Source organism: Athene cunicularia (assembly GCF_003259725.1).
Source record: "Athene cunicularia isolate RWA chromosome 2 unlocalized genomic scaffold, athCun1 chr2_part1, whole genome shotgun sequence".
In the NCBI taxonomy this organism is placed as follows: Eukaryota; Metazoa; Chordata; class Aves; order Strigiformes; family Strigidae; genus Athene; species Athene cunicularia.
Genome location: NW_020799095.1, coordinates 125539589 through 125555113, shown reverse-complemented (window position 1 = coordinate 125555113; position 15525 = coordinate 125539589).

Sequence of the window (15525 nt, the reverse complement as noted above, 5' to 3'; positions counted from 1 at the left end):
TAGTAACTACCTCTTAAGTAAGAATCAGTCAGTGACAGGCTGTGTTAATGGTACTGCTCTAAGCATCTCCAGCATAAACAAACTGCAGAGCCTCTGAGAGGAGTGTTTGTACTATCTGCCAGCAGCTCCAGTCCAAAGGAAACCACCACCATTAGTCTGTGACCCCTCTGTGGAGACCAGTGTCTATGTGAGCCTCCTGTGACTTTCTCTGCCCTCGGTTTGTTCCACAAAGGTGAGTAGGGAATGTACAGCACTGCACAAACCCTATCACCATGTGCTGGACACCTCTGAGGAGTAGCAGCTTCTGGTGCCTGCTGAATCCTGGTGGGGACAGGTGCCTGGTCGCAGCGGAGCTCCTCCTCTGAAGCAGATTGGTCTGGAACAAGAAAGGGATGATTTATACTGGTAGAGAGTGAAGGAAAGATACCCACACAATTAGCAACTCTCTCAAATACCCAGCGCCAGCTAGCAGCTGAGAGGCAGCAAGATCCCTCTTAGATGTAAGTGACTGTTTCCAAGCAAAGTCAGGCATGTTGTCTCAAACTACCTCCAGTGACAGTTTGAACTAATGTCCAATTTTGCCATGAAATGGACTGTAAGTGCTCACAGAGCCAGAAAACAGCTGAGAAGCAGTTCAAAAAGCTGTTCAAGCCACTTATCCTCTGTGCCTCTCAGCAGCCAGTTACTGTCTGCTCATTCAGAGGTGGTGTGTGAGCGCTGCCCATCTAAATGAACTTAATATGGGTAAACATGTCAAGTCTATGACAAGTTTGGAATTAAGGTATTTATATAAGCACTGGAAATCAAGCCAAATTTTCACTGGAAAATTCCAATTCACTCAAGCCATAATATTCTGTCTGAAATAATTTACATTCAGGAAAATTTCACAAAAATCCAGGTAAATGAGATCTGCTGCAGAGCACAGCCTAGTAATGTCTGGAGAAATTAATATTTCACAAGAGCATAGAAAAAGTCAGCATATCTAGCTCCCCAGATTTATTAAAAAAAAAAACAAACAAAAAAAACAAACAAACAAAAAAAAAAACCCAAACAAACAAACAAACCAATTATGTCTGTTCCATTCAGGCCAAAACAAATTCCAAAAAAGAAATAAATTCCAAAGGGAAAATCAAAATGTACTGTCGCCAAAGTTTCTGAGAACCAACCAACAACTTTTTATAAGTGCTCTGTAGACCAGTAAATGAAACCTTTTGACATAAAGGACAAAGCCATCTGTGGTGGATTGACATTGGCTGGTTGCCAGATCCTCACCAACATTCTCTCCAAGTTCTCAACAGGACAGGGGAAGAAATTAAGGTGGAAAAACTCATGGATTGAGATAAAGACAAGGAGATCATTTACCACCAACTACTGTCACAGGCAAAACAGACTTGACTTGTTGAAAAATTAATTTAATTTATTGTCAGTTAAAATTAGACTTGATAGTGAAAACTAAAAACTAAAACATCTTTCCTCCAGCCCCTGTCCCACTCCTTCTTTCCAGGCTCAATTTCATTCTTTCATTTCCAGCTCCACTAACTCTATCTGAGAGGGGAATGGGAAATGTCAGTCCATAACAGTTCTCTGCTGCTCCTTCTTCCTCACACTTTTCCTCTGATCTAGCAAGGGCTGCAGTCCTTCAAGATAAATCTCCTCCAGCGTGGGCTTTCCATGGGACTCAGTCACTGCAAGAAATATCCACCTGTTCCAATGTGGGGTCTGTGTGTACTTATCTGCTGTATGTACTTACCTGCACTTACCTTAACAGGTTGCAGTGTACTTATCTTCTCCACCACGGAGTTTCCATAGGCTGCAGGGGAATCTTTGCTCCAGTGCCTGTTTTCCCTGTTTCCCCTGATTTTTCTCTTTCCTTGGTACTCACCGGGATGTTCTCACTTTTTTTCCTTACTTCTCATTGCTTGTACAGCATTTTGCCCTTTCTTAGATATGTTTTCCCATAGGCACCCCACACTTGGCTGAGGGGCTCAGCTGTGTGCTGTTGTGGGTCACAGCTGGAACAGCTGGAACGGGCTGTGTTGAGCATGGGGCAGCTCTGGCCTCTCCCCACAGAGGCCCTGCAGCCCCCACTGCCAGCACCTGGGCACCAACAACCAATACACCATCACGGCGTGTTTATGGTTTCACCCCTACTCTTCACACCTTACTAGACTATAATGAGCATTCAAGTATGCCAGCCAAAGTGGAAAAAGAGAAGTACTGCATACCTCCACCCCACAAAATACCCAACTGATTGGTTGGTTAAGATACTTACATGGCCTCACAGAGTTAATTTTCAGTTCTGAGGAGAAGAAGGGAGTAAATATGGGAGTGCCCCATGTTTGACATGTTCTGCCAGTAAACTATGACATTAAGAACATACACAGAAGGCCACCTTCTCCAGCAGCTGTGTCTTTATAAAGGGTCTTCTTTTTAAGTCTGTATAGCATGATGTGTAATTCTGCCGAGAGTTAAGGTGTTCTAAGTATTAAATATTTTTTTTAAGGCAGAAAACAGAAATCCACTGTTTCATCAATGACCAAAAAAGTGATCCAAATAAATGGAAGAAGAGAACAAAGTTTTCAGTCATTCCTGACTTAATTAACCATTCTATATATTTGATGAATTGTATAAATACTTCCATCTAGGCACTGGTGAAGGTGAAGTGCACAAGCGTAGTGCCTGTGAAAGATGACAGTGACCCTAATAATGGTTCAGTTAATCTCAGCACCTTCATTTTTTCCTGTCAAGAAAAGCAGAACCCATCTTCAGCAGACTTTCATCAGTGGTAAGATCTGTGGTCTCATTTATTCTATAAATATGATCTTAGGCAGTGAGACAATTTGTTTACTTATATGTGATGAACTAAATGTACTTTCAGTAAACAAGTATGTGTTTTGTCCATGAACTTTTCTGAATCATTATAGGTTCCTTGCACTAGGCCCTCAATTCTCAAGTGTTCATTTACAAAAAAAAAAAAAAAAAAAAAAAAAAAAAAAAAAAAAAATTCAATAGATTTTTAGCCATTGAAATGAAGCTTTAAAAAATATAAAGTTTTAAGGCTAGAACACTTCATGTTGATGTAAGGGGGAAGCTTGTACTTTTCTTATATGTGCCATTTGAAGGCTGCCATGAAAATTAACTTGTTTCTAAAGACAGCAGGACAAGGCTCTGATGTTTCCAGGTCATTTGCAGCATTCTAGCAAGAAGAAATAACAAGAGAACAACAACAAAATAATAATAGTGTGAGGACTAGCCCCTTCACAGGAAAGAAATGAAAGTGCTTTTATTTGAAAAATATTTAGTTCTCAATAAACATTAAAATAATTGATCTGAAAGCAAATATAGTAAATAAATAAATGCAGTAGATACATTATGTATAAGTAAAGAAATCATCACTGGTTGTGTATAAATGTTGTTTTCTAAAATTCATTGTATTTAGAAGATGAAATATTCTTTTTGTCTGGATCAACAGCAAATGTCAGTATATATTAAAAAAAAAAAATAAAAGAAGAATGAGTTTTTAAAGCTTGCTTGTTATTTCATGGAAGCATCATTAATCAGATTTATAAGGTCCTTAACAAAAAGCAGCAATGCACTATATCATTACTGACAGAACATTTTTACGTCTTGGAACAGTGAGAATGCAAAATTCTGATATTGGTAATTTTCAGTTTTGTGACAACCAGCTGAAATCTATGTTGCGATTTGTTTGATTTCTCTGGCAACCACAACATGATATGTTATTACAGTATATTCCGACTCTCCACTACCTCCAGTAGCATTACACTAACATTCTTTTTCAAACCAATGGAAATTATTTGAGTATGGATCGACCAGGCAATTAAACTACAGGAAGATTAAATTAAATATGTGATTTTTAAATTTAATTAAGATAGGAAGACCAATCCAGGACTGAAACAAACTTGTCAAAGGGAAAGATAAGTGACATCATCTTAGAGGAACACTAAAATCTTTTTACTAGAAAGGTATGTTTGATGTAACTACTTGTTCTTGTCCTTGATGCTGGAATACTAGAAGAAAATGCTAAGACTGTTTTAAATAGAAAGTCAAGCCAAACCTTCTCAAAAGCCTTAAGTAGCTCTCAAACCGAAATTACTCATAGTTGTGGTTTCTATGGTTAATTTTTACCCACAAATATTCTATCAAAATGTAGATCACCACATATGCCTTAGGATGTTTTTTTCATTATTCACAGAACAAACACTCCGGTTTTTGCTCCCATAAATGTGTCTACATATAAAGGCAGTTGTGCTACATGGTTTCATAGAAACTAGTGATGCTCCAGGTAAACTTAGAAGCTACATTTCACATAGTGAATTTTCAAGATCAGGTCTCTCAAGAGGTTTTTTTTCTATTCTTCTTTACCAGTTAATCACACCGAGGTGGATTTAGCATGTGATATTTTTTTCTGACTGAAAACAATAGAGCTATATGAAGCGTTAAACTGACCAGGATGTTTAAAATTCTCTAAACCATATACTATGGTCCATCGTGCCCATTCTCTTCAGAATATTTACTAAAGAAACACCATATAACCTGTAACAATGTTACATATGTATTTTTAAGGAAGATGAAACAGTCAAAAAATACACTAAAAATTTGCAACCATTTGTAACTCGACACCAAAGTCAACAGAATAGTCACATTTATGCAGTTGTCTGATGCATCAAGACCATTCAAATTTTTATACTAATACCTGTATGTTCCATTGTACATATACTTCCTATATAAAATCATAGAATCATATAATGGTTTGAGTTGGAAGGGACATTAAACATCACGTAGTTCCAGTCCCCCTGCCATGGGCAAGGACACCTTTCAGTAGATGAGGTTGCTCAGAGCACCATCTAACCTGCCCTTGGACACTTCTAGGGAGAGGGCATCCTCAATTTCTCTGGGCAACCTGTTCCGGTTTCTCACCACCTTCACAGTAAATAATTTCTTCCTGATACCTAATCTAAATCCACCCTCTTTCGGTTTAAAACTGTTACTCCTCATCCTATCACTACACTCTCTGATAAAGAATCTGTCCCCATCTTTCCTGTACCCCCCCTTTAAGTACTGGAAGGCTTCTCCTCTCCAGACTGAATAACCCCAACTCTCTCAGCCCATCCTCATAAGGTAGGTGCTCCAGCCCCCCAGTCATCTTTGTGGCCCTTCTCTGGATCCACTCAAGCAGGTCCATGTCATTCTTATGTTGGGGGCCCCAGAGCTGGACACAGCACTGCAGATGGGGTCACAGAAGAGCTGAGTAGATGGGGACAATCACCTCCCTGAGGAATGTCACTCGTTGCTGCTCTCCACTTGGACATCAAGCCGTCAACCACAACTCTTTGAGTTCAACCATCCAACCAATTCCTTATCCAGAGTGGTCTATCCATCAAATCCAAGTCTTTCCAGTTTACAGAGAAGGATGTAATTCGGGACAATGTCTAATGTTTTGCACAAGTCCAGGTAGATGACACCAGTTCCTCTTCCTTTATTCACTAGTGCTATAACCTCATTGTAGAAAGCCACCAAATTTGTCAGGCATGATTTGCCCTTAGTGCAGCTATGTTGGATGCCACAAATCACCTCCCTGTTTTCCATGTGCCCTAGATAATTTCCAGGAGGATCTGCTTCATGATCTTATCAGGCACAGAGGTGAGACTAACTGACCTGTAGTTCCCCAGGTCCTCTTAATTTCCCTTTTTTAAAATGGGGGTTATGTTATCCCTTTTCCAGTCAGTTGGATCTTTGCTGGACTGCCACAACTTCTTGAACATGATGGATAGCAACTTAGCCAATTCATCCACCAGTTCCCCCAGGACCTGTGGACGCATCTCATCAGGTCCTATGGACTTGTGTACCTTCAGTTTCCTTAGATGATCTCAGACATGATCTTCTCCTACAGTGAGCTGTTCTTCATTCGCCCAGCCCCCTCCTTTACCTTCTGAGTCTTGGACTGTGTTGCTGGAGCCCTTTCTGGTGAAGACTGAAGAAAAAAAGTCATTGAGTACTTTAATAGTATTTTAATAGTTGAATAAAACCAACAAAAATATTATTGTAATTAGAACATTTATATGATAAAAATGTTACTAGGGGAATTTATTCTAATCTTTTAGATTTTTATATGGCAGAAATTCCATGTCTGCTGCTACATATTCCAGTGGTTCTTTTTTTAAAAAGAAGGTATGAGGACTCCTTTCACTGTCATTAATATAAGAAGGTGACCTAACAGAGTATCAAAGGTAAAAGAGGTGTTGAAAGAAAAATCAGTTCAGAAAAGAACAGAAAAAAACGTGAAGTAGTGGAAATGCTAAAATGTCCTTTGAACATTTTTGTCAAAGCAAGAGAGATATGATATATTGCATTCTAGATTCCAACCATCATTGAGATGAAACAGGGAAAAAAGCACCTGACATTTCAAATGGCTGCCTACAGGACAACTCAAGGAAGTTAAACTAAATTAGAATTGCTTTAGTACTACATTGGCCACATGTACGCTTACAGAGAAGTTAGGGATGCTAAGTTGCATAAATAGTAATCTAGATAATAGAAAATTTAGAGAAAAAGATTCCACTCCGCTTTTTCTGTGTAGCTACAAGTTGATAAAAAAAAGACACACTTCTCTCTTATTGAGGATTCAAGACAAATGAAAGCACCTCACTTCAAAACACATACTCAAAACCCCTTACATACTTGAGGCTGAGGTTACTAGAAATCCATTAAGACTAGTTTTTAAATTCATGCTTCCAGATATCTACAGTGGTTTTTTTTAGTTTTAACATCACAGTGCAATTAAATGCAAGTTTCAGCCCTGGACCCCTTCAATATCTACAAAATTATCTTTCCCTTTCATGTACCTTGAGAAATTTAAGTCCAGTAGACAACCTCAAACCACAGTGACTTGACTTCATTCCACACAAAATACCATTGCAGTTGCTTTCTTTCATCGTTCACCACTGTCATTGCTCAGTTGATTGCCTATGTAAACAAGGCCTTCCAATTCCATCCAGTTACTCCTGAGACCGATAAAATACATCAAATTACAATATTGCTCTGGATTAAAAGTCTCCAGGCTTGGATAGGAAGTATAAGCAGTGAGAAGAAGCATTTTTTTTCCCTTGATATAGTGTTTCGTCAAACATTCTTAGTGTTGGGGAAAAAAAAAAAAAAAAGTATTTTATTTTTCATTGCAATTCATCTGGCTTCTGTTTCCAGTTCTTTTGCTTTTTTCACTTGATTAATGCACCTTTTTTATTCCGGTATGGGTACATGAAGGTAGAGAAGTTCATACACTTCTGATCATTTCTAAAATCAAGGACAAAAGAAGCTGCAGGAAAAAATTATTCTGCCAATAAACAGACTGATAACAATTATTTCCTCAGATGCTAACTCTAAGTCTGAAATAATCAGAAACATTGTTTTGTTTCATTTCCCAAATGTTGCTACAAAAGCATGAAAGAAGATGCAAAGAATGACATGATTGATGCCTCTCTAGGGATCACTGCCACTCACAGAGAGACTGGTAAAATTACCCATAGAGAAAAATATGTATAAAAAGCAAGCAAGAAAAAAAAAAAATCAGAAAAATTCTAAGACACAGATATGGATAGATGTATTCTTAGAGAGAATATGAAATACTTACTGACAAGAAGGGCAGTCATGTCCTTCATACTGAGCAAAATTATTGCTGCCACCAAAAATATAATTTATTGCCAGTAAAACAGACAACTGTAGGAAAAGAATGTCTCAACCTATACAGAACAGAGATGATGTCCAAATGAAATCTACAGATTTCTCATTGATCAAGGTCCCACAAAAATCCACATCTTCGGCAATGGTTATAAGAGATATTTCACTAAATATCTGTCTTCTAAATTTGTATGCACAAATACCTAGACTCCCTTAAGACCTTGAGAACCATTGATAGTTACTTAAAAAAGAAGATAAGGAAAAGCACCAATAGATCAGCTTCAACTTTGACTGTACCACAACATGAAAGTGTGGGGTTATGATTTCTATATAGAATTGGGAATCAAATAATTTCCTGACCAGGAAATAGTCATTTCCTGACCAGAAAAGTGGAAATGCAATTAATAACAAGAGTAGGCTATGGCTATACATGTATTTTAAATAATACAGACGTTTTGTATGCTGTGTGTGCTGAGCTGGCTAAATATGCCAGAGAAATGAGCACACAGTAAAAATAAGGTGGTGGCAAATCTGTCCCTAGAGTAATGAATACAATTCTATTTTACATTTCTTATAAGAGCGTTTTCATTTAGAAACTATTCTTATCAGTCCTGTCAGTGTTTAAACTTCATCTTAGCTGCAGAATCATTTTACAGTGGAGAAAATCTCAAATGAAAAGTGCTCAATACCTCAAAACTGTTGACTTGAGAATTTTTCTTAGTTATCTTTATCTGTATTATGAATCTCAATCAGCATTTAAAAAAGAAAACCAGAACATGCCTGAATTACATGTATTTGTAAATAGAAATTGAGAAGAAGTTCTTCTTTGTAATGTATGATTTAATGTATTAATTACAGGAAACCTCATGCTATTATGCATTTCCTTCCAAGCTGACAAAATAGCAAGAGGACCAAATAAATATTGTCTGTTTATGGATCCGACTGGTTTTTTAAAGAGTTCAGGTCTGTTAGCTGTCATTTAGCTGCCAAATATGTGACCATATTTTTAAATAAGTCTATCATCTCCAACAGTTCCTTCTGCTCTCTCCCAGATAGAAGTTCCCTGGGAGATCTGTTAAGGAGCTGTGATTTTTTCAAAAACCCACCCTCCTTTGCTCATAGCAATAATCACACTGTGCTCATTCTTCCACACAAAGGAATGGTCCTTACCCTCAGGAGTTCACGTGTCAAGAGCAGCCATGTGTCAAGAGTAGATGGAAACTGGGGAAAGGACAGGCTGTGGAAGATACTTACACCAGTTAATTACTATCATTTTGGACACTGCAACTGGCAATCTAGGGTTGAGTTCAGGCTTTACTCAGTCACTGAGACTACTGTTTTGTCATACAATCAGAGAGGCAGGTCTCACATATGACATGGTAGTTAACACCTCCAACTAGCACACTGAGAAACTCAGCTGTGGCTCATCTTTTTGAACACCATATTAACGCTCAGCAGCTTAAGACTTTAATTGTAGGGCCCCCTACAGATCTGAAGACCTATGTGAGGAGGCATTGTAACAGGCATGTTAAGGGTGGAAGTATTATTGGAGTGAATGAACCTAGGGTGCCTGGTGAATTTCAAAACGAAAAGAACACTTAATTTATTTATCTTATACCTATGAGTAGACCTGGAATCAAAATTATGTAAATCCATGATCTTTAGTTGGACTTCTCCAGAAAACAGCCTCTCATATGCCCTATAAAAGGTCTTTCCATTTTAATTTGAGAAGATGGAGGTACTCAGGAATTACGGATACAGTTTTGGTCCCCACAATATGATTCATCATTTGTTTAAAGGGTACAAGATTCACCCTATTTCTTTGAAGTTTATTTTTGTCAAAGTATTATTTAACTACTTGGCATAAGCTACATATGTACATGTAGCTGTTCTGCAGAATATATGCTAATATCAACCAATTAAAAAGAAGTTATTACAATCTACTATCACTGGGTTAAATTAGTTACCGGGGACACATTCAATAAAAAACCTATCCCAATTAAGTAGAGTATACTGCAATAATATTTTACATTTATATAGCACCTTACATTTGGCGTTTGACCAATTAGGCTGAGAGCACTGCTAAATCACAGCAGGCCCTTTGAAAAAGGGCAGCAGCTAACTGTCAAGTTGTTCTACTTCACAGTGGGAAACTTTTCGCAATAACACTGGGCAAAGTCCTAATCTTGCAACGTGTAACAGAAATTTTTCAAATTTTGGAAAAAAAACACAACTCCAGAATGACATTGATATCAATGCTCTTCAGCAGCCTCAGTATTTTAGCTGTCATGATGTTTCTTTTGTCTGACTACAGTCTAGAGTACCTACAGTGAGGTTGAAAGCCAAACTGTCTAACTCAAATTTTAAGGGACACTAAATATTTTAAACCTGTTGTTTAAACTAGTTACATATCTCCTACAACAGAATCCAGAGCTGTTCTGGCTGTACTCTGTGCAATTTTTTTAAAATCCCTAAAAAAGACTGTGTCTCTGTAAAAATATATCCCCTTCCAACTTTCCTGTATTAAAACTTTGGGACTCTCTCTATTTATTCAATCAAAAGTAGTAAACTTTAGGATCTAATTCTAAAGAAAAGCAACCCCTCAATCTTAATTTGTAGATATGTATGCTCACTTTATCTCTCTATGCCTCTGTGAAGTGGGATAACAACAGTCATAATTTTAAGGATGTGTCATCACACAAAATAATGTTATATCTTGTTATGGAATTGTAAACAGTAAAGGTATTTCAGAAATTGTTTTGTCAACAAAGCATGTTGTCTACCAGGCACATATGTAACAAGAGAATCACCCCATTTCTTTTTCCTTTTTTTTTTTTCTTTTCCTCTTCATTTCTAAATCATACAAGAACTTGATGAACTCAGCTATATTGGAAAGGGTTAATGGCTGTGGTCAGTAAACTGAGCCACTGCAGGTGAGAGGTTTAATTGAGAGGCAGATGCACAAAGACAGCAGGTAGAGATCAAAATTAGGTTAGTAAAGGAACAGGGCAAGGTCAATGCAGAATTCTGTAACCTAAATATAACCATACACATTTAATCTGTGTTTTCCTGTGCCCCTTTTTTTTTGTAAATGATGTCAAGTGGTTTGTATTTTAGAAGAAGCTCATGATTTGCAAGACATGTTTTCTAAGATGTGTAAGCATTCCTCACCAGTTATTCACTTTCTTGCAGAAGAAACTATTTTTCTTATGAGAACAGGGAGTTTTCAAACTGCTGCTTGACATGCACAAGGGGGTATTTTTACTTGCACCCTAGATGAACTAATGGTTTTATATGCTGCTTGCTGAGCTTCTAGCTGGAAATACATCTTATTGCTCACATACTGATAAAGTTAATAATCTAATAGGAAAGACCAAGTGCTTCAATCACAACTACTTCTCAATACGATTTTACAGTGTATGTTTTCAGAGACAAAAACTCCCTGTTATGTTAATAGGAAGATCTGCAATCTTAACAAGATGGGATGCCTGGGGTAAGACTATTGTTGTAGCACTGCTGAGCCCTAGTGGTAGGAAGCAACTTGTACTGAAAGTCAAAAGGCAACCTTTGGGCAAGATTTTGCAGCATCAGTAAAGTTTGCTTGAAATCAGTGTCCACCCTACTTAGCTGGAAGGCCTTTGAAAATGTTAGTGTGGACTGCTAAAAGCATACACACAAACTGAGAAAAGTATTAAAAATGTAGGCATACAAAGGAGCTATTTCATCTGCTCAAGTATGTCTTAGTTCTTTAAATCTCTATTTCAGCCCATCTTCAATTTTGAATAGACATGTCTAGACAACTTTCCCTATATTTTCATAGTTGAAAAGGCACAGAGATAAGAAAATTTCTTGCAAAGCTACTCACTGTAATGTGATATTATGTTTTTGCTTGACCCTGCACATATTGTTAGATTATTTGATAAAAGTCTTGCTCCATGGACAGCAAGGATTCCAGAGGAGGCAAAACAGCATTGTGGGCGAAACCCTAGTTTCTCAGTAATTGAAATAACACCTTGCCTCAGTTTCTCCTGCAGGAGAGTCATCAGCCCCATGGCTGGATGTCATACCCAGCACCGTAAGAAAACAGGAACAGGGAACTGGAACATTTTACAGACCGAGGAGGGTTACTGCCCAGGGTGCATGGGATATATTAGGAGGTGTCAGGAAGAGAATTTTGGGATCAAACAAGAGTTCTTACAGGATGTTTAGAGGACAAAACAAAGGTGGGGAAAAGGAGGGCTCAAGGTGGTTTGGGGAGGAGAAAGAATTGGAAAATAGAGGGATAGGTCATAAAAGGGCTTGCTGGTGTCTAAACAGGTTACTGGTCAGTATGCTTGTCTGGCCGTGTTCCATACCTGATCAATGCAGTCTGTTCTATCTTTTCATTAAAATCCATTTCTAACCATCTTTCTGGGTGAGACGATCTCTATTTTGTAAGCATATGTGTGTATGAGTGTCTGAGTGCTCCAATCATGGATGACAGGGTCCTGTATGTCCAAGGCTGTCAGCAACTGATGTGTGTCATGGCATGTATGTCAGCATGTGATTCCTAGTACAAATCTATCTAGACTAGCCACTGAGTAGAACAAGCAGCCTGGAGGCCAGGTGTCGAAGTATCTGTAGGTCTGGGCAGAATACATATGTGAGTGTCTGCGACTGATGTGGGATCTTGAGGGAAGCTTGAAAAAGCCTTGAGATTTATGGAGAGCAAGGAGAAGCAGCAAGGAGTATTGGAATAATGTGGTTTGCTCCAGCTTGCTTGCAAATTAAATTTTTTTCTCATTTTTCACCATGATTATGGATAATTTATAACTGGTGGTAATCACAAACCAAAATTAATAACTTTACTTTCCACTATAAAAAGAGTACCTGATGGATAGAACTAACAAATGAGTGCTGTTATGAAACCTTTTCATTCATAAAAGCTATGTTCTGCCAAAAGTCTGGCAAATAACCAAAGACATCCTTTGCAGAGCTTACTTCACTGCAATATAAATACTGTATGTGTATGTGTGATGGAGGGAAATCTTATATCTGTAATATAAGAAAGTTCTCTTTGATCATTTATGCTGATCAGTGATATTTACATCTAGTTGAGCTTTTGCTGGCTTATTTAGGCAATTGTGCATCCCAAAACTAAGGGAAGCCTTTCTAAAACATTACCACAATGAGCTCACCCAATAAAGTAATAATACAGAACAAATTAGGGGGAAGAAGGATGAAGATTCCTAAAGATGTTATATTGCATATTATATACTGAATTTATAAGACATATATTAAAAACATCTATTCTCACCTAATTCAGAGTCTGAATGTACACACACATAGACAATTTGATAACTCATAATGGTCAGCATTTAATGCTATGGATAAGATAATAGGCATTTTTAACAGCCAATTAATCAAAATCTGATAAAATTACTGCTTTTTCATTTCAGTGTAGATTATAGGTATAACTCATTCCATCATTAGCTTGTTGATTAAAAGCTTCTCTCAGCTTTCATATGAACTGAATGAATGACAGTCTTAATTATGTCTACATTGCACTCTTAAAAGGAGTTAGAATGAGGAATAACTGAAAAATAGTGTAATGGAACAAACATAGCAATCCTGCTTTAATTATTCATAATCTATTATTTTAGTCTAGGTGCTCACAAACCCGACCTTGTTTTGTGAATTTACAACTTAACTAAAAAATAGAATGAGACTAACTAACCATGACTTACAGGAAACTGTCTCCATTGTAAAATGAGGTGCTAATTGGAGTATATACAGCTGTGGTCTGCCCTGATAACATGAACAGTTCTGAATTAATTCTTCCTTAGCCACTCCACCCTTAGCAACTTCCTGAAAGATGTTCAAACACTAACATTAGCCAATAAGTAAAAGAAATAGAAAAGAGCTAAGATTTAAAAAAAAAAAAAAAAAAAAAAAAAAAAAAAAGAACATTTATTTAAAAATTGTGTGGAATAAAGTTTTCAGAAGCACGAATTTTATTAAGAGGTTTTACAAGAGCATAGACAAATCTACTAATTTAGTAATTATAATCTGAGAAATGCCAGTTTGAAATTAATTTTCCTAATTGCAAAATGCTTTGGGACCTTTTTTCTTAGTGAATAAATGCATAATCTGAAATGTTGTTTCTGCTGCAGAAATTGGATACAAAAGTCCATTTTGCCATTTGCCTCATAGACATTCTGATTCATTGAAGTATTAAGGTTCTGTTTAGCAAATCAAAAACAGCTGACCTATGAAGCAACAAAATGATACATAAAATGGTTATCCCATTCAGGATATATTTCTGTGTTCTTTGAATGTTATCTCACAACAGTTTAAAAGTGGCTTAACACTGAGATCCTTCCAACATGAAAATAGGATTTATGATACCCTGGAGTCACATATCACTATACATGGCTTCATTAGGTTTGAGAACATTTACGGTTCAGTATGAAGAAAAATGAGCCAAAAAACAGTGATATTATACAACATATATTAGTTACAGGATGATATTAAATGGTATGAAAATATTTTTATCATTTGATTTGGCTCCATCAGTCATTACCTTACCTTTTAGCAAATAACAACCTTTGTTAGTCAAAAGAGAAAAAAAAAAAATGTGCAAAAATGTTTAGTGGAACATATAGGAACAAAGAATGAGAAAACCATCATGGTTCAAACAGCATAAGGTTCATCTGAAAGAAGGTCTTTCTTCAGCCCATCAGTTCTAATCATCAATATAAAATTAATTTTCATGTAATTTGGAAATTCAGCAACTTCTGGTTTTAAACTTCCTTTCTTTAGAAATGGATCGATTACAGATTCCAGACTTTCTTTTACAAGAGTATATATAGGTTTGTTCAAGGCCCAGTGACTATGCAGCTGAAATACTACACCGTGCACTTTACTTCATAACAGCCATCATTAGGAAAATTACAGTGTCTCTTCTTAGCTTTCCAAGCACTTTTAGAAGATCATTGTAGCCCTCTATGTATACAATATTACAGATAAGGTAAAGTGAAATCCTTGAAGATCGTCTCAGTGGGATCTTGAGAATCAGCCTGCATACTTCCCTGGGACTCACCAGAGAAACTCCCTCAGAAACCCAGTCAGAACATAGAACACCTTAACTCAACCTCAGCAACAAGTGCAGCTACAAGATTTTCAGTAGCCTTGTTTCCAGATTTTAGGGAGCTTTTAGGTATACAACTTGCATGGGCACTTTATTTTAGACATATCTCTTGTGGGATATCACTAGAGACTGAGAGATTGACTGAAGATGTCTCTCTTTTTCTGAGCTGTCACATTTTCAAGTATCCTCCCTACACAGCCTAGTGCAGCATAACATATTTGTTCACACAAACCTAAGATATATAACTTGTGTACTTGAACACAATTTCCCAAATGAGCCATTGGTATTTTCTGGTTATTGGTCTTCTCTCATATATGAACATGGTGAACACTTAGACTGCAATATTTCAGCTTGAAAAAAATGTGACTAGAAACATTGCTAAGAGGTATATTTTCTTGTTCAATATGAATAATTTAAAGGACTACTATTACACACAGGGTGGGGTTTTTTTCATAGTTTTAGTGGCTTTTAAATTTTATTTCCCAAAAGGCCTTCAACTGTGAGAAGTCTGAAGGTGTTTGAACCTTTATATGAGAGCCTGGAACTTGCATTCTGTATTGGGGCATAGAAGGTTAAATCCCCCCAAAATATCACTGTAAATCTATCTGAAATTCCTGGACAAAATTGTCCTGGATGCTTTCTGTCTGGCACCCCATTTTAGAAATTTCTACTTTCTCCTAGTCCTTCCTATATGGCTG